At 42.9% G+C, this 21,128-nt stretch overlaps 1 long non-coding RNA gene across 1 annotated transcript in view; it reads right to left on the bottom strand.

The window, feature by feature from the left end:
• The window catches only part of LOC147024048 (uncharacterized), a 210,452-nt gene extending 192,149 nt beyond the window's left edge, over positions 1-18,303 (bottom strand). The window contains exons 1-3 of the long non-coding RNA XR_015060518.1: positions 17,554-18,303; positions 17,102-17,215; positions 10,787-10,885 (exon numbers count right to left, since the gene is read on the bottom strand). This is a non-coding gene — a long non-coding RNA (uncharacterized LOC147024048). The remainder of the gene's footprint in view (positions 1-10,786; positions 10,886-17,101; positions 17,216-17,553) is intronic.
• Between the last annotated feature and the right edge of the window lie 2,825 nt (positions 18,304-21,128).

The raw sequence follows: 21,128 nt of genomic DNA, 5'->3' as shown, positions 1-21,128 counted from the left end.
ACCATCGTCCTTCGATGGACTTAACCAGTTTGACTGGACTGAAATGCCGTGCACGCAAACACACATTCACCTGCGTGCACCACACGTGTGACCTTCCTGGCTATAATCCACCCTTAAATATACTGACACCAATCATTGTTTTGATTCCATGTTGTACAAATTGGGATGGAATTTGAAATTACTCACATTATTCTGATGACACACATGAAGGTCGATCAAAAAGTGTACAGAGTAACAAAGGAGATTGAAAAATAATAATAATTTGAAAGTTTGACCATACATTTACATGTTTGAATAAACTGTAAATGAGACATTGCACAATCTTGGTTTGTCAACGTTGTTGTTCATGTTCAGGTTGGGGCAATGTAAGCAGCCTGTTAATAGTATGTCTACATATATAGAAATGTGTGTGTGTGTGTGTGTGTGTGTGTGTGTGTGTGTGTGTGTGTGTGTGTGTGTGTGTGTGTGTGTGTGTGTGTGTGTGTGTGTGTGTGTGTGTGTGTGTGTGTGTGTGTGTGTGTGTGTGTGTGTGCGTGCGTCGTTCTCTTATTACATTCTTCTTCCTCCTCTTCTTTTCTCATGATTTAGCGCTCCACCAGTTAGTTGAGGTGACGGAGCCCAAAACTCATTTCTGCCTTACACGGCCAAAATACGCTTTTCATTTGCTTGGGCAGCTCAAGCGTGCCGGCTGTGGGCTGAGCCGCCAATGGGGAAGGGAGTCGAGAATAAAAAATTATACATCACAAAACTTTCCGAAACGTGCCCAGTGACGCACACGACAGCTCCTATAAGCATATTCACTGTGACGTGCCGTCTCGAGTCACAAAGGGCCTTTGTGAGCGCGCGTAATTTCAAAGATGTGCCGCAGAGTGTGCAGCGCCGAGCCATGTGTAACGGAATAAATTAACGGCCGATGAGACGCCCTTAGCCATCGCAGGTTCGTCCGTCGAGTTACCATCCCCGTGATTTTGAACCCGTTCGATTGCACAGTCGCTCAGCCGCGTGCGGCGGCAGGAGTCGTTCAAATGGCGAGATGTCGCTCATAGAAGGTTTGCGCAAAGCTCGCTTCGCTTGGCCCGTCACGAACCGATCCACGAGACGAGGGGATATGGGCTGCGGCCAGATTATTGCGAAATTATCCGCTTGGGGAGCGGGGAGCGATTCAGCAAATTGCCTTTTTCGATTAAGCAGCTGCTTTCAACCTTCAACCGAGAGGGGGGGCCTGGGGGGGGAGGCGAAAAGCAAACACAAAAAATATATATAACTCAACCAAACGGTCGTCTCTTTCACTGTCTGCCTGTTCAGGCAGCGACAACTTACAGCTTGCATGGGAATTATCATAAATTCCAGTAATTTGATTAAATCCATTAACTTAATTTCCTCATCCTAATGCACACACAATCGATAAAATCAAACAAATACAACATGCAAATCCAAGAGTATCGATTTGAAAATCCAATTTCTCCGAAACGAGCTTAGAGATTTTACACCTGATGGACTATTTATGTTGCGATAAAAACAAATCCAGGTCTCTCGCCTTTCAGAGACCGGGGGCTCAAATGAAAAGGGGTTCTATATACATTTTGATCTGCCAATCGATCCAGAGCAGTCAACAGACATGTCGTTCAGATCATCTAAAAATCGCAGCCGGATAAGAGAGTGCGGAAGCGCAATCGATGTCTCAATAAACATGTTTTTCCCTTCTCGGTAAGTGAACTCTGAGTGCAACTCTGCGAGTTTCCTTAACACGCATACACACACACACACACACACACACACACACACACACACACACACACACACACACACACACACAATTTATTGGCATCCGAGAACCTGCAATTTTTCCTCATGAAACTCTTACATACATACTTGTTATATTCAATCAATTCCATAAATCTAACAGTTTTTGTTTTTTTCATAATATATGATGCAGAATTATATATATATATATATATATATATATACACATGTACATATATATACACATGTACATACATATATCCATCCATCAAGAGCATGGTCTGTCCAGAGTGATGGTGCTGCCAAAGCAGTCTCCTAGGCTATTGGGCAAAATCCTGGACAGGACACCACTCCGACACAGTATACCAGCAAGCTGACACTCATTTTGCCAACCTCAGAAGGATGACAGGCATAGTCAATGCCACCTGGTATTAATTCAACAGCCAAGGGAGATGTGAACTCAGGATCCAAAGATCCCAAGCCACCACCCTAACCATTAAGCCCACACCAGGCGTTACATATACTAGTACGTGCCCATACGTGCATGGCCGTACGTGCAAAAAAAAATTTCAAACCGCGACCAGAAACAACAAACACACAGGCCGTTCCTTCACTCTCGCGTGCCCGTACGTGCGTGGCCGTACATGCAAACCCACCCCTCCCCAAAAAACTTTCAAACAACCACACAGGCCATTTCTTCGCTCTCGTAAACGATGACTGGATTAGGACATTGTGTTTATATATAAATGCGCAAAAGAAATCAAGAAATTATTAGAACACAGTAAGTCATCACAATCCGGAAGTGGTGCGTGCCCAACAGAATGTTCACATGCATTCCACGAATTATCGCTTGCATTGAAGTAACAACTGCTGTGATACTTACACACACAGAATTAATGAAAATCAAAATTACAATCAAGTTTACCTCCCTGTCTTTGCTTGCCATGACATTCGCTGCCATTGACCATTGCCACTCCTACGCCATGGTAAATAAGGCGCCCTTTCTCCATCATAACTGGCACGGCCCGTGACGTCATCGTCGGCCGGCCACACACCGGCCTTCACAGCCACGCTGACGCAGCAACGTGTCTTGTCATTGGTTTGATAAATAAATGGCCGCAGCAACATGTCTTGTCATTGGTTTGGTAAATAAATGGCCATAACTTGGGAAACACTTGTCCGATTAATATCAAACCTTGAAAAGGCACATACTCAGGTCCCCAGCAATATAGCTGGCAAGTTTCAATTCGATCGGACCAGTGGTTGCGAGAAACAGCGGTCACACACAGACACACACACACTTTGCTGGAATTATAGATACTAGTGCATGCCCGTAGGTGCGTGGCCGTACGTGCAACCCCCCCCAGAAAAAATAACTCGAACCGCGTGCCAGAAACAACAACCACACAGGTCGTTCCTTCGCTTTCACGTGCCCGTACGTGCGTGGCCGTACGTGCAAAATATATATATATATATATATATATATATATATATATATATATATATATATATACTTTAAAACCGCTTGCCAGAAACGACCACACAGGCCGTTCCTTCGCTTTCGCATGGCCGTACGTGCGTGGCCGTACGTGCATGTCCGTACATACAAAAAAAAGTGAAAAAAAACGTTCAAACCGCATGCCAGAAACAACAACCACACAGGCCGTTCCTTCACTCTCGCGTGCCCGTACGTGCGAGGCCATACGTGCAAAAAAAAAAAACTTTCAAACAACCACACATGCCGTTCCTTCACTCTCGTAAACGACGACTGGATTGGGGCATTGTGTTTATCTATAAATGCGCATAAGAAATTGAGAAATTATTAGAATACAGTAAGTCATCACTATCCAGAAGTAGTGGGTGCCCGTACGGAATGTTCACATCATTCCACGAATTATCACTTGCATTGAAGTAACAACTGCTGTGATACTTACACACACAGAGTTAATTAAAATCAAGTTTACCTCCCTGTCTTTGCTTGCCATGACATTCGCTGCCATTTACCATTGGCACTCCTACACAACGGTAACTAATGCTTCAGTCACATTTGGCTCGGTGGCAGTATTGTCTAAAAAATCTACAGCCACTAGCAATTATAGGGCGGCCACAGTATTTTTACGGTCACACAATGTAGCAGTCACATATGTTTTTATTTTTTGGGTAGCTGCACGGGGTATTTATAAATTGTGGAGACCGAAAATGTGGGAGACCGTCTTTGATTTGATGTCGTACGGTGACCTTAGGGCATCCCTGCGGCGGCCATAGAATTTTCAAGGCAGACGCAAGGTAGCCTCAAGGTGCCCGCAAGGCGACCGCAGGGGGACCATAAGGCGAACGTGGAAATAGTGCGGCCGCCGTAATTTTTTGTGGGTTGGCAAAATTCATTTTTCATTGATAAGAGCCTACGGAAAACGCATGAATAACGCATGCCCACCGTACGCCCTACGTACGGTCGAAGTGGAACGCACCATGGAGGATGTGCAGTCCACATGAGCCTACATCCAACAAGGATTTCCCGTAATTTATCTCCATTTGTGATTGCATGCTGCGATGGAACTTCCAATTCCTGAACTGAACCTGAACTCAGGATCAGAGTTTCTAAAAAAGCCAATAAAATTTATATAGCAATTTTCTAACTATATAAATTAACGATTTTTTACCCATTTGGGAAAATAAGATAGAATTTAATAACCTTAAAAATCTTCCAAATTCATCAAGATGCCTCAAAGTTGGTTCAAGCGAATGTGGAAAAACCTGCCTGCTTTTGAAGGTGTTCCTTACTCACAACTTTTTAGATTTTGATAATTTAATAATTTTCACAAAGTCAAGTTTTCAACGTGAGTATCAACGACTCTCACAACGTTTTAATGCAGGTCTTATAAAAGAAGACATAATTGGTTTATTTAAACTTCAAAACAAACTAAATGATTAAAAACATTGAAGATATAATTCAACTATTTTGTGATACACAAAAAAAAAAAAAATCAAAACTTATAACTTGTATTCTTCATGATAATACAGATGATCTACCTTCACCCCAAGATTTTGATATATCAAAAAAAGAATCTTGTTATCTTTGATGATTGTTTTAATGAGAGAAACCAAACGGTTATGGAAAGTTATTACACAAGAGGGAGACATTGTTCTTCTAATTGTATTTATCTTAGTCAATCGTACTTTCAACTCCCTCGTCGCTCGATAAAAAATAATGCTAATACTTTTATTTTATTCAAGTTAAATTCAAGAGATATAAATAATTTTTGGAAAGACAATTGTTCTACATTGTGCAGTAAAAAAGAATTTTGAGGAGAATGTGTAACACATGACTGGAAAATATAAATACATTGTTGTGAAACAAGATGAGATACTGAGAGATTTTGTTTATTTCATAAACAATGACATACATATATGATAGTTGTTATTATTAATGTTGTGGGTAAATCTGCTTCTGGGGAAAAAAAACTTTCATAATCTAGGTTCCTGAACAGTGAAAATGTAAAGATTACTTTTTTTTTTTTTAAACACCCTGACATGTATTGTATCTAAAACAACCAGAGGAATGTGACCAGGAGAAGTAGAAGGTAAATATTATTACTACATTTCAATAGAGGAATATATGCAATTGAGGAACAAAGTTTAAATAGTTGAGGAGGTCTCTCTTGGAACAACAAAATATTCACATTGTAAGAGTGAGTTAAAGAAACTTATATCTGGTGGTCTTGGGTTATTAGAAATGAATCCAGAAGGAATGAGACAAATTATTAAACATCTGAGTGGTAATGGAGTTGAGATTTTATCATTCGGTTTTGATGTTGATGAAGAAATTCAACGCAAACGAATGAAAAGCAGAGATACAAGTATTTGTGAAGAAGAAATTTTCAAATCGTATTAATTCTAATGAAGAATTTGATGAAATATTTAAATAAATGAATTTATTTGAACACATCTACTTTAATGATGAGGAAAAGGAAAATTTCCCGATTGACCTTTACAATTCATTAAATTTAATTTTCCAAAAAATAAATGTATGCGAGAGAACGAGCAAGAAGATTTAAGGAACATCAAGAGTTGGTTTGAAAAGTTGTAAAACAACATATACACATTCAGAAGAAACAGAGACTTATGGGTGCAGAAGCGTTTGAAAGAAAAGAAGAGAAAAATTTTAAACCACTTTAAAAAAAAAACTCCCCAACAAATGTCTCCAGTTCATATGACAGAATACACTCCTAAAAAACTTCAAATGATCAAAGATTTTTGTCAAACGAGGCAGCAAGAACTCAAAGATAAAGGAGAATTCAAATATGATGAGAAAGGATTATTTGAACAACTGGAAGAGATAAATAAACCCCCTGATTATGTTGTGAATGCTCTCCAAAATAATGAATATTCAACAGATTCAAAAACCATAGTAGGTCTCATTCCAACAGAACAACCAGCAATATTCCATATTATTTAAGAAGCGGGATTGATATTTAATGGTGAATTAAGCTTCTTGAGTTCTGTTCAACCACCTGTTAAATTAACTTCGAGATTAATGTTTCTTCTTACAAAAGATGGAAGACAAGGTTCAACTGTGAGGGGTGAATCAAGTTATTTTGATAAACCATTGAAAATTTTAAATGAGGTTGATAGAGTATATATTGATTTACTAAACTCAATTGATTATGGAGTTTCTGTTGCGAGTGAAGGAAGGAAGAATGAAAAGGAGAAATACATGATTGAGGCTTTAAGTAGGCTTGGTTCAGGTGTTAGTTTTCTTCCAAATGACCCATCACAATTAGTTAAGAGACTGTTGTTGTTGTTCGTTAGTAAGAAGGCTGGAAATAACAATTGTTTGAATGAAGCATCAGCCATTTTAGACCAGTTAATGAATATGAAAATAATTAACAAATTTCAATACAAAAGATATTTTATCCAATGTTAAATGAGTTTAATTCCACATATATTTACAATGTTCCATTGTGTTCATTTTCAAAAAGTGTATGTATGTATGTATATATATATATATATATATATATATATATATATATATATATATATATATATATATATATATATATATATATATATATATATATATATATATATATATATATATATCCTGGTGTTGGCGCAGTGGTTCGGGCAGCGGCTTGGGATCCAAAAGGTCCTGAGTTCAAGCCCCGTTGGGCCACTGAATTAATACACCAGGGGGTTGACTCAGCCTGTCATCCTTCCGAGGTCAGTGAAATGAGTACCAGTATACTGGGCCGGTGTATACCCTGGTTAAAATAGGTGTACCATATCCCTGTGTCGTAAGAGGCGACCAGGGTTGCGTCAGGAAGGGCATCCGGCGTAAAACATGTGCCAAATCACGATGCAGATCATACGGATGATCCGCTGTGGTGACCCCTAACGGGAGCAGCCGAGGAAGAAGAAGAAGAAGAAGAAGAATATATATATATATATATATATATATATATATATATATATATATATATATATATATATATATATATATATATATAAATAGACAGACCCACCCACATCTCTCACCTGTGAATGGAGGAAATAGCCAATCAACTCTCACCTGATCAAATAAACCCAGGTATCTCGGATTATATAAATAACTGATACCTCCCACACTCAACTGGCCAAAGAAGCTGCACAAAGCAACCCAAGAAGACCAACACAAGGCAAGTCCATTGCTGTTTCAAACACTTCCCAGAGTTCCTCCACAATTGTAGACATTCATACATAGTACACACATGAGAATCCCAATATGACACACCCTCTCAGCTACTGGACCGGTTTCATCACTTATTGGCGAGTCATCAGCGATAGCGTAGACAGCAATGCATACAAATGAGGCTCCCAAGCATGTACCACATGCAAACGTCAAAAGCAATCAATATAGAAATAATAAAGAAAGCCCCACCTACATCTCTCTCATATGAATGGAGGAAATAGCCAATCAGCTCTCACCGAATCAACTAAAACCAGGTTGCTAGGATTACATAAATAATTGACACCTCTGTAGAAGAAAAATTAATTATATTCATGTATTCTCAATTAAAATTGTTGCTGGTACTTTATAAATTTAATTTTTGTACTATAGTCGAATTGGCTGTCAGTAAGGTTTCCTTTCACCCAAGAGTCTTTTGACCTACATATTGATAAAAGGAATATCCTACTATGAAACAGGGCAACCTGGTTGATAACACTGCAACTTTTGCCATGATTGTGTCATTCTCTCCCTCCACCCAAAGTGGACACGTATTGCAGTTTTGAGTTATTTTGCCTAATGCTTATCAGCTAATCCTGCAGTTGAGTTGCCAAATGTCTCACCCTCCCATTATTTGAAATGTAAAATTATATATAAGAAGAATTGTTTCGGACTTCTCTTTCAGTGAAGTCCATTCAAATGTTTCAGTGAATCATTCAATGTTCTTCCTCCGTATATACGAAATTAAAGATTCTCCTTTGGTATGCTGATCCAACATGTGGAAATTGATTCTTTTCCACCACACCTCCCACACTCCTCTATCCGGAGAAGCTGCATCAAGCAACCCAAGACCTACACAAGGTAAGCACTTTTCTGTTTTGAACCCTTCCCAGAGTTCTCCCACAACTAGAAAAGATGTTCACACAGAGTACACACATGAGAATCCCAATGATACAAACCCCCTCAGCTACCGGACCAGTTTCATCGCTTATTGGCGAATCATCAGCGATAGCGCAGACAGCAATGCATACCAATGAGGCTTCCAAGCATGTACCACGTGCAAATGTCAAAAGCAGTCAATGTAAAAATAAAGAATGACCCACCCACATCTCTCACATGCTTGGGAGGTTCACATCAGGGTTCGAAACAGCAAAGCGCTTCCCTTGTGTGGGCCTTCTTGGGTTGCTTTATGCAGCTTCTTCGGCTAGAGTGCATGAGGTGTCAATTATATATACACGTACACACCAGAGCTGGTAGGATGGCCGAGAGGTACACACAACACCTCTATGCTGTCTGGCCTGGGTTTGAATCTCGGCCCAGCTTTCAACTATCCTGGTGTTTCACAGGCTGGGCAATTCGAAATGTGTGTGCCATTACTCAGATGTAGTTGGTGAACATTAAAGATCCCACATTGACCTTCACAAAGAGTAGGCGGGCTCTCTTCGACATTAATGCCCCAACGACATAGTCGAACATCAGGCCTGATCAGCCATTTCTTGAAAGACTTGATCCAAAAACTTCAACCGGCCAACCCCACAAGAACGTTGAAATAATTGTGGCCATTGAAGGAGAAGGAGAATGAGACGAAGAAGAAGAAGATGTGTGTATAGACACACACACACCATGGTCATCTCCTGCGTCGGAGTGGTGACCCATCCAGGACTGTACTCCCTGGAGGAGTGGGAAGCACACAAAAACACACACACACACATCACCCTTCTGATGACCCTGTGCTGCCCATCCCTCCAGTAATATCAGGTCGATATGCCAATAAATTGAACTCATGTGGTGTACTTTGAGCACAGGTATGATGGGCCATGGGTCACACGTCCTACTCCTGCGTCCAATTTCCTTGTCTGTGTCTCCGGTCGTGTATTGTTTTAGAGATGTAAACTCGGTGATGTTTCGGTGTCATAAAATTGGTGCCTGGCGTAAGGAATGCACCTGGGTATACCATATATGTATGAGCTCAATTTGGCCATATAGCGGAGAGAGCGCATTTTACACATCACTGATATTTTGACATTCTTATCTCAAAGTGAGAGGAGTGTGGCAAGTTACATTAAGTGGGTCACAACCTGTCTTATCTTAAAAGCTGTGCGAAACCATGACATTTAAGTGCGGGTTGTAGCAGATACCGTGAGAGTTACTTGGCTTAGAGAAGAGATGGGGAGAAATAGGATGTCCACTCTATACCTAATGGGTTTTCCTGCACACAAGCTCTTTCTTTTCTGCTCCATATATATATTTTTTCGCATCCCTCCAAATCCTTGTTCCTCCCATTCAGCTGACCGGGAGGAAGAGGCTGCAGTGTATAGTTCAAACGAAATAGAAAATATGGAAATGGAACTGAAAGTACCCTGAAAAATATCTACTTTAGCCGCTTGCGGAACTCCAGATTGGAAAATGTTATAATCGGGTGTCTGCCTTTAATCTCTTTCTGATTCCCTGGTACGGGCTCTGTCGGCATCGAATGGCTGTTTGCTATTTCGTTTCAGCGCCATAGCTCTAATCCAGTTCGAGGCTCGACTGGATTAAGTAGCAGCAGCGCCTGAAGGGACGGCTGTTTGAAATAGTGGTGTAGGTGGGGCTAGGGGGAGAGCACGGACAAGCTCTCTGAGTAACTGAGAGTAATGCTACTAGCAATGAGAAGCACCACCATTATGAGTGGGAGATCATGCTGATCTACTGTGGGGTGGACATGTGTGATCGATTATAAAACCAACACTTGCACTCACTGTACCGAGCTGGAGCACACTCGGACGAATGATCAGAATTTGTGTGTTGGCAATGGGTATGCGACATAGGCACGACGGGCCAAACGAACTGCCCTTTTTCCAATAAATTAATTCGCTCATTACACAGTCTCCCTTAATTTATCTTTCTGCAATCAGGAAATTGTGGTGAAGTCACATAACCATGATCCAAATCAAACTTTCTTCCACTTTTTCATCATCAGGACTTCTGCTGGATTGTGTGTATCATTTCATTCACAATCACTAGTCTATGCAGAAGTCAAGGAAATACGGTGAATGCATTGCAATGGTCACATGGTTTTTAGAAAATCCAAAATCAGAGAGTACGTTACAATAGACATCAGATCTGTTTGGGAATTGAAGTTCTCACCCAGACAAAGCTGTTGATGGACAGACGCGGGTAGCTTTGTGGAGTTGTACGGGACATAAAGAATGGTAAAAAGAGACTCACTCGTACCAGGCCTGGAATTCTCCAGGCATCAGACTGGACAAGGTTTCCACCAAATGAAGGTTCCCATGCACGATCATCCACTTTCAGTGGTAATTCCATGATAATTAAATTCACCCGGCATGTCAGCCTCACCTTTTCATCTTTCCACCAACCAGGCACCAGCAAGCGCACCTACAGCCTCGAATATTGCCACCCCTTCCCTGATGATGGTTCCTCATCATAGGTCCATTTCTGAGGATGAGAGGGACAGCAGGTGGTTCATTATATGAGCCTCGGCTGCACGTATTCAGCACATTTAAAGCACACCTCTATGCTTTGTACCCTCAAACTGGCACGTCTGGCAATCATTGTGTAACAACAACAATGGAAATCATACAATCACATGTACACAAAATAATATATAATATGGTGATATACCATAGGTAATAGGAAATGTGATTGCTCAAACATTTTTTTCTCTATTATACTGTATGTATTTTTATTATAACTGGACCCTCACTGATGGCAATGTGACGACACATAAGCCAGGTTTATTGAGGATTGGTTTCAGATCGCTTTACTTCTGACTGCCACAGAGGGCTCTTTGGCGATGAAAGAGTGGAGGAGATATTGTTGTGGTGCCGGGTTTGGTGGCAAGGACGACCACTAGACGGAGCAGTCAGGTCTTCTCCCACCGAACACCGAAATTGCAAGGTCGTCACCCCGGATAACTCCGGAGTCGACGGGTCGCTTAAAGGACCGTGGTCGCCAATATTTTGACGGCGTGAGGTAGGGTCCACTTGTCTAATTCCAATTTACCTAAGTACCCACGCCGTCTAACTACCGGCGAAGCCACACCCTTGGCCGACTTTGTCCGAACCGAGTCGCTGTTACCGACTCGGATCCAGCGTAACCGAGCGGAAGTTACCAAAGCCGCGGCGGAACAAATGAACATTTTACGGCGCAAACGACCTCACCACTTCTCAAGCCCGAACCATGCTGGGTCAATGGTAGAAACGACAGGCAACGAACTGGAACATTTAACAGGGGTTTATTTTACAATAACCTGGAAGGGAGACACAGAGCAGAGTTAATCACGAATATAATATGCAATGCACAGTGAGCGACAAGCACTTAACAATTCCACTTAACAGACTGGCGCCACACACACACACACACACACACACACACACACACACACACACACACACACACACACACACACACACACACATAAAAATGAATGGGGCCGGTTGGCCTTTATTCAGCCCTTCAGCCCGGGAGGATAGGCGAACTGGAGGATCAGAGTCTTTCCGGGTACCTGTCCGCCTCGCCCTCGTGCGGTTTCTTCGAGACAAGAGCGAACCAGGATGGGACCAACCGCATCGAGCGAACCAGCAAGCACAGGACCACGGAACCACCGAAAAGAACCCCCGAACCAGACACTCGACCAACGAAGCGAGGACCCCCCAGGAAAAGACCGCAGATGACGACTGCAGATCAGAAGACCAAGGGGCAAAGAGCAAAAAGCCCTGACGACGACGACTCTACTCTCTTCACGACAGCTCGCCACCTTTTCTTATCCTTCTCCCCCCCCCCACGGGTCGAGGGAACCACCCTAAGGTAACTCGCCTCCGGATTGGACGAGGGGTTGGCGGGCGATCAGTGACCTCCCCTTATTGGTCGGGCCGAACACTCCATCTGGCTCAGGCAGAGTTGGCCCTGAGGTGATGAGCCTCCTGATTGGTTCGGTGGGGGGAAATGGTGGCCATCCATGATTGGAGGAAATCCGGTTGGAGGGGGCAATGACCACCCTCCCCCCGTGCATGTCTGAGAACCCAGACGGAACAACCAGGGGAGCACCCTATTCACCATACACCCTTGTAGTGGGGAGGGGCGATTTGGGGTCGGCTGTCGGGCCGGCCGCCGTCGATTGGACGAGCTCACGGTGGGCGGAGGGAACCTCAACCCTGTGCATGACACGTTGCACGTGGGCGATGGATGGCGATGGTGTGAGAACGAAGGATTGAGGTTTGGGAGGAAGATTTAAAGATGTAAAAAACCTGACTATAAAAGAAACCTGCAGCGCACACATGAAATTAACCCATTAGACAGAAGGACAGGACCCTAACTATAAACACATACTTATCGAAATAACTGAATTGCGGAGACTCTGGCTGTTGTGTGCAAATGGCTGCCAGAGTCGGAACACTCTCTCAGGCACACCTTCCTCTGTCTATATAAAACATACTGCTCTCTGGTTCCATCGTCTTGTGCCTGGAAGCTATACATGCTTCCAGTCTGCAAACAATGGCACAACAGACGTTTTACTGGTATCTTTAAGGCTTGTACTCGATCACTACAAAATGGAGGGCTGGCAGGATGGCCTAGAGGTACCCACACTTGCTTCTAAGCTGTCTAGCCTGGGTTTGAATCTCGACCCAGCTATAAACTGTCATCCTGGTGTGTCACAGGCAGGGTGACAATTCACCAATGCATGTGCTGTCCTCGGGTGGACGTTAAATGGGCTGTCCTGCCTGCCGGCAGTAGTTGGTAGATGTTGAAGAAACCACGGCGTCCTTTGCGTAGAGTCGGCGAGTTACCGCCAGCACATTGAACAAATTTCAAACTCCTTGCCCAACCGACAGAGGATATTCCATCAGTGGCACAGCCGTGCCCTCAGCCATTGATGCTGAGCTGAACCTCCCCCTGCCCAATCTCCCCCAGCCTTGTGCTGCGTACGAAAAAAGAAGAGCACAAATTGATTTATTGTGAGAACGGTCTCCAACACCAAATGCAATATATTGGTCACCACTCTATATCAATAAAGGTCCCCCTCATCCTCCCACGTCCCACCACCCCAAACACACACAAGCACCCATACATAAATACCGACTCACATAACATATATCCAAGTGTACTGTATACAAGTTCCTTTGCCAACATGAATTTGTCAAGTGAAGAATAAAAACATGTAATGACATTTTTTCAAGTTTTTATTCCTCCAAAATTTCATGCAGGTGTGAAACCTCACCACACCGCTCTATGTTCTTCAATTGTGTAATTGGGAGAAGATCTTTGTCTTTTGCCACCATCGAAGGGTTTGAAGGAAATTTAAACATGGCTAGAAGAGCAATAAAGATGAACCACACAATGTCTGCAAGGTCTTCTAAAGTAGTGAATGAACAAAACATCGATGTGGTGAAATACTTCATCTTCATTGATGACGAGTCACCATCCGACATGTTGCATAGGGAGTAAGAATCAATGTGTGAAGTGTCGAAACCATCATCAAGCAGCATCTTCGGGTGAATATGGTTGCTACAACAACTGGGTACTTCACAGAGACTTCTGTATCGTTTCTGAAAAAAAATCCACAGGATTTTCCGTGTCAAATTGTCACCGAAGATGAAGTCCATGGGTTCATCTCTTGCGGTCCCTTCAGTGTAATTACACCACATCCCCATCTCTCAACGGATTCAGCTTAACAACATCCAAAAAACTTGTCTTGTTCTTTTTTGGTGTGCAGAAGGTGGTGTGGTTTCTTAAATGGAATGTGGTGTTCTTACATATCACTGGATGATACCACTCACATTTTATGATTTTTCTTGGAGAGGTGATCGAGGAGAAATATCATGGAGAATTACACTATCGAAGCTCACACTACCTGATGACGATTGCATCTTTGTGGCACTGTGATATTTTTTGAGGCATTGCCACATCCACTTTGTTCACCTGACTTTAGCACCATCAGATTTATTTCTCTTTCATAATTGAATCCTTTGGTATGGCAGTTGACATGAAACAACTTGGCTTCTCTTCCAGGAACACAAATTCAATGGAAGGCAACCCCAGACCACTCTAAAAAACTCACAAGTATGTGTGTCCACTCTCAGAAGAGCCAGAAAAAAACAGAAGAGCCAACCTCAAGAATAAACTTTCAAACTTGTCTCTTTCCTCAAAGACCAGGTGGTGCCTCGTTACATCAATTGATCCATCCATTCCAGAAAGTCAAATGGCACCACAGCCAACTATGCTTGTGAGAAGGCAGAACGCTTCAATTCTTTGTTTCCTTCCAAATCCTGTGTCCCTAATCCCGAGCTCTCTGCAACCACCCTACCTAATCACACCTAACTGCTTCTGGACTCCAGTGTCTTTCTCACCTGAGAAGGTGGAGAAATTTCTCGCAAACCTCGACTATGATTCTGCAATTGGCCCGGAGCCGGATGACATCAGTGCATATGTCCGACACAACTGCTCTGTGGCGCATGCACAACCTCTTTCTGTTTTGTTCACCCTATCATTTGCTTGAGGTCATCTTTCATCTGCCTCTACGTCAGCCAGCATCACAGCATTACATAATGATAAACATGGTGCACAAAAAAATCCTCTTAACTAGAGACCTATGAGCTTACTTCCAATAATTAACAAGGTCATGGAATCCATCATCACAGTTGCCATCCAATCCTTCTATTTCTCCAAGGTTTGATTTCACACCATCAGTTCAGATTCATACCTGGTTACTCTACCCAGGAGATACTGCTTCTGATCTGTCAAAAATGGATGGAGGCCTTCAACCTCAGACATATGATAATGGGCAATCTGTCTGGATACATCTCGAGTGTTTGATATAATCTGTCACCCATACTTTCTCCCCAAACTCTCCACCAATGGCATCCAAGGCCACCTCTCTCATGGCTTACTGGTGTCCTCAACTACCGGAGACAATATGTGGCTCTCAATGGGATCCTCTCATCTCCTCTCTGTCAAGGCTGGAGTTCTTCAAGGCAGTGTTCTGAGCCTATTCCTGTTCCTCATCTTCATCAAAGATCATTGACTGGAAAATCCTCTTTATCCCTTTGCTGATGACTCCACCCTCTACCATAACATCCGTCATCCTTCAGATTGGCAGGCAGCAACCTCTTCCCTCTCTTCAGACATTGATAGAATCACGAGTTGGTCAAATGCGTGCAATGTGCCTTTTGTTATGGACCATTATAACATTTGTGCTTTGGCAGAGGTTGTATTGGCTGTTAAAATTCCTGTGAAGTAAAAACAACAACAATAACAACAAGAGGAAAAAGGCAAGGAGTTTGAGAACAGAAGGTGAAGACAAGGATAACGAGGAGAGAAGGCATCGACATGTTCTCTTGAGTTGCCATGCTCTGTATCAAGTGGTGCATATCATTGTAAAACTGACAATCAGTAAAGAAGGAATCAGGGGTTTCTGGATGCAAACCTGGAGGGGTTCAGTGACTCAACTCTTCCCTGACCACGACGGATAAACTTCAACCCGCTGTGCCTTGGTCTGTGGCAATTCAGCTTCACTTCTTTTATCATACCGTGTGAGGTATTCTTAATTTAACTCCCTTAAGTTGTTGAACCTACCTGTTGGACATTTCACTGCTGTTATCTTGGTGGCAATTTCAAAGCTTCTCTTTGTATACCCTCGGCATCATTTCAGGTGATTTAAGCAACATTTTTGAGAAGGCACTTGGCTGTTTGACTGGTGCATACTCTTGGAGCTTATTTGTTCCTCCAACCTTGCCTGCTCTTCAAGTAATGCAAAGTCCTTTACAGCTTAGAGTTTCCTTCTTCATCTTCTGTGATACAACTTTACCTGTGGACTCGGGTTCTTCTCCATGCCTCAGTGATACGAGGACTTAACCTTCTGAGGACTTGCAAAACGGGACTGCCCAGTCGGCTTCATCCTATGCACACCCTCCAGACGAGACCATTTCAACCGTGCTCACCACCAACCTTTCACCTATTTATAACCTGCTGAGGTTTATTGTACAAACTGCTTTCTTGAGACAAGTTGCCACATCGACAGTGGCGAGTTAACATATAGATGCATTGTTGGCTGTGACGTTTGTACTTATTAGTCCCCTTCTAGTTTTCCTGATGGGGACTACAGATTTGCTTTCCGTCTGCCCGTCCCACATGTGGATTTTCAGACTTTCTGCTCATATCCTTTACCACATTCAACTGAAACTTGGTACATGGCTTTATTATGATAAGTTACAGAACAAGTTCGAGTTTTAGGGCATTTCATCAATTTTTCACAGAGTTATGTCCTTTTTGGAATAGAAAATATCACATCAGTAGGGGACATATATTGCAAAGCAATTCCCGTTCTTGTTTAATTTGGGGGTTCTTAGGAACCTCATTTAATGTTATATTTAATTAGTATCATGTGTCTAAGATAGACAGTAGGGATTAATAAATATTCCTTATAAAGTTACCCTTCTGTCTCCTGTCGTGTGTTTGTTTCACCCTTAACACAACACGAGGGCACATCAGCATCTTTTTTTCTTTTCCGCCGTGACACCCGCCAGGTTACGGGTGCACTCAATGCGGTGCCCCGAGGTCGACATGTAACACTTTCAATCCTGACAAATCTCACACTCTCACTGTTTCTCCGAATAGACCATCACATGAACCTTCCTATCTACTTCCTTAACAAACCTTTGAAGAAGTTCAGTCACTCGAACTTTGGGGCATCACCATCAGCCATGATCTTTCTCAAGAGCAAACAGGATTTCCAAGTTGACCTCCAAAGCTAGCCACTGACCGGTCATCCTCCATCGTGCACACACACACACACACCAAATTATAATCTTAAATTATATCTTTTTTTAGAAAACGGATCGCAAGTTAATGATAATTGAACAGTATCAAAAACACTTGTTCCCTCGGGAACCAATTGTAAATTTAAGGCCTATGTCGAACCAGTAACCATGAGCATACCTTCGGGTTCACGAATGCTTCAGTCACATTTGGCTCGGCGGCCATAGGGTCTTAAAAATCTACGGCCACTAGCAATTATAGGGCGGCCGCAGTATTTCCACGGTCACACAATGTAGCAGTCACATATGTTTTTATTCTTCGGGTTTCCCAACCTTGACCGAACCCAGTACCTGCAGAGCCCAGCAGCCGCATGGCTGAAGAAGTCGCCATTGCAAGGCTTCTTCTTCTTCCTCCGCCTCCTCTTCTTCTTCTTCTTCCTCCGCCTCCTCTTCTTCTTCTTCTTCTTCCTCCGCCTCCTCTTCTTCTTCTTCTTCTTCCTCCGCCTCCTCTTCTTCTTCTTCTTCTTCCTCCGCCCCCTCTTCTTCTTCTTCTTCTTCTTCCTCCGCCTCCTCTTCTTCTTCTTCTTCTTCTTCTTCTTCTTCTTCTTCTTCTTCCTCCTATCCTCTTCTTCTTCTTCCTCCTCCTTCTTCTCTTCTTCCATTTTTCTTCACACGGCGGCCTGATTCAGCATTATCTTGTAAAACAAGTAATCTAATATGGAATAGGCAAAGCCCAGAAGCGAACGTAAAATTCTTCTTACATTCGCTTCTGACTTTACCGATAACTTGTTGACAACTGTATACGCAATTTCCGGTTACTTCAGCCTGGATTCGGGATCAACGGTCAAATAACGTAAATCACGATTAAAAATTATTTTTTGATGATGCGGGAGATATCTTTATTAAAATCAGTGGAGGAAATATACACCATGTCTGATATTATTTGGGTCTTTCATGTCTCCGACGATGCCTTTATCTCCCGGCATGCATCATTCCCCATGACAAAAACTGGAAACAAAAAAAAAACCAGAAACAAAACAAAAACGGAAGTAAAAGGGTCATAGCCAACGACACGGATTCAAAATTGGCAGGGTATTGTGTTGTTTTGTTTTTTTTGTTGTTTCCTATTCTCTCATGTGCACGCGTTAAGTAATATTCACAAGATAGAAATAAAACCCAATCGTGTTTATACACCGCACAGCGTTTAAAAACAACCGGAAGCAAAAGGTCATAGCTAACGACACGGATTGCAAAGAGCCAGGGGTAGTGTGTTGTTGTTGTTTCCTATTCTCTCACGTGCACGAGTTAAGAATGAAGCTCACTGCGTTCGCTATAATCATGTACATTTTTCTCCTCATTGATAATTAATTAGTTCGGCGAAATGCGACCCGGAAACGATAAAAATGTTATCGGACAAAAAGGATAAAAATGTTATCGGACCCGGAAACGATAAAAAATGTTATCGGTCTGTGTCTGTTTGTGGTGAGGATGTTGAGGTCGTGGAGAGATTCACTTACCTTGGCAGTGATATTCATGTCTCTGCTGGCTGCGAGTCAGAGGTCAATAGACGTCTGGGTCGGGCCTGGGGAGTCATGGATTCACTGGATCATGGGGTGTGGAGCTGCCGGTACCTGTGTGGGAGGACGAAAGTCCGAGTCTTCAGGTCCTTGGTACTTCCAGTCTTGCTCTATGGGTGCGAGACTTGGACTCTGACCAAGGATCTGAGACGGAGACTTAATTCCTTTGGTACCAGGTCTCTTCGGAGAATCGTTGGCTATCGCTGGTCGGATTTTGTGTCCAACGAGCGGTTGCTGAGAGAGACTCGGATGAGATTTGTTACCTGCATAGTCCGTGAGCGTCAGTTGCGGCTGTATGGACATGTGGCTCGTTTTCCTGACGCTGATCCTGCTCACCAGATTCTCTCAGCGAGGGAGTCTCATGAGTGGAGGAGGCCAGTGGGCCGACCACGTGCCTCATGGTTGCAGCAGGTTGACCATCATCTCAAGGAGATGGGGATGGGCCTGGCATCTGCCTGGGGGATGGGCAGATGGAGGCCCCTGGAGTACCGGCGGAAAGTGGATGCAGCGACGCGCTGTTCTGGCACATGCTCCCATACCTGACATGGACAAAAAATTAACGGACATTATGGGACTAAAAAATCGAGTTGTCGGAAGTTAACTGGTCCAATAATGATAAATGGAATTGAACTTCCGATAATAGTCTGATAAAAAAAGTAAACTTCGATAATTATCTGTTATCGGATTATCGCTTTTGTGCCCAACACTGGTGGCAAACACCTATACTCCGATCTCTTGCGGTAGCGCACGGTGGACGCACGGTCGACGCAGACTGCCACGGAGACCGTACGTAGGACACAGGGCGGGCGTAGGGGAACCGTGCGTCGACCCTGCGTTGCCCGCAGGTAGTCACACAGACCGCAAGGCCACCGTACATTGAACACAGGGGCGCCTTAGGACTACCCTTCGGTGACCGTGGAAATAGTGCAGCCGCCGTAATTTTTTGGGGGTTGGCAAAATTCATTTTTCATTGATAAGAGCCAACGGCAGCCACACAAATAATGCAAGCCCACCATACGCCCTACGTACGGTCGACGTGGAACACATCTACGTCACAGCTTTGCTTATCGAATTGTTACGGCCAACGGAGAAATGAAAAAAGTTATAACTCCACGCTATAATTCCACGGCGACTCCTACGGTCTGTACAAGATAGCCATACGGCGTAGGGCCACCCTGAGGCCACCTCAGAAACTCTGCGGCTGCCGCACGTTTCTGTCAATTCAGGGGGGGGGGGTACAGCTGCCGTATCCTCGCTGTAGAGCAAATGTGACTTAGGCTTTACTGTTGTTGCCACCAAGTGTTCATTAACCTCCGCCATCGAAGATGGATGGAGGTTACTTTTTTCACCCCTGTCTGTTTGTTTGTTTGTTTGTTTGTGAACAGTATTACGGAAAAACTCCTGGACGGATTTCGACGAAACTTTGTGGGGGTATTAGCTATGGCCCAAGGATCATGCCATTAGATTTTGGACTCGGTTTAAAGTCCAATATGGCCGCTATGGCGGCCATTTTGAAAAAAATATTTGAATTTTTTTTTTTTTGCATTTCTTCATGTTTTAAGTGATTTCCAACCAAAAATAAATAAATTTGTTCGAGAAAAAAAATTTGCAACTTTTTTTCAAAAAAATTTCAATTATATTTGAAAAATATTTGAACTTTTTTTTTTTGCATTTCTACAAGTTTTAATTGATTTCCAACCCCAAAAAAATTGTTAGAGAAAAAAAAAATTTGCAACTTTTTTTTTCAAAAAAATTGATTTTTTTTTTTTTGCCATTTCTACATGCGCGTCGATCTAGTTTAGTTTATTCAACCGTGGTTCAGTAGAGTCTGATCCGTTTTGACCTACAATGAATAGGATATCAGGATCACTTAAGTGACCCAGCAGTATTGGCGGCGGAGGTTTTGCACTCTACCAAGTGCTCCCCCTCTAGTTTTCATCTGTGGTCACAGTTGTAGGCATTTTGCCACAATTTCTTTAATTTTTTTTTTTTGGAGGGGGGGGGGTTCCACTGAAGTCATTTGTCGATAACGCTTCATTACCTCCGCCACCGGAGGTGAAGGACGTTATGTTTTCAGCCCTTTCTGTTTGTTTGTGTACAGGATATGTCAAGTAGATTTGGACGGAACCGGATGAAATTGCGTGGACAGGTTGGGTATGTAAAAAGGACGAACTGATTATATTTTGGTGAAGATCCGGATCTGGATCTGATAATTTTTAAAGTGATTTTTTTTTAATGCATTTTTCTTCTCTGATACACAAGCCGAAAGAAACTAAAACTTTGTGTTCAATGAAAAAGGAAATCCTATTCAAACTTGAAGGGTACTCGGTGGAGCGCATCCATCCGCCC

Source organism: Eptatretus burgeri, chromosome 7 (genome assembly GCF_056783735.1).
Source record: "Eptatretus burgeri isolate ZD-2024b chromosome 7, Ebu_testis_v1, whole genome shotgun sequence".
Lineage (NCBI taxonomy): Eukaryota > Metazoa > Chordata > Myxini > Myxiniformes > Myxinidae > Eptatretus > Eptatretus burgeri.
The sequence above is the reverse complement of the archived record's forward strand: the minus strand, read 5'-3'. Positions and strand labels throughout refer to the sequence as shown.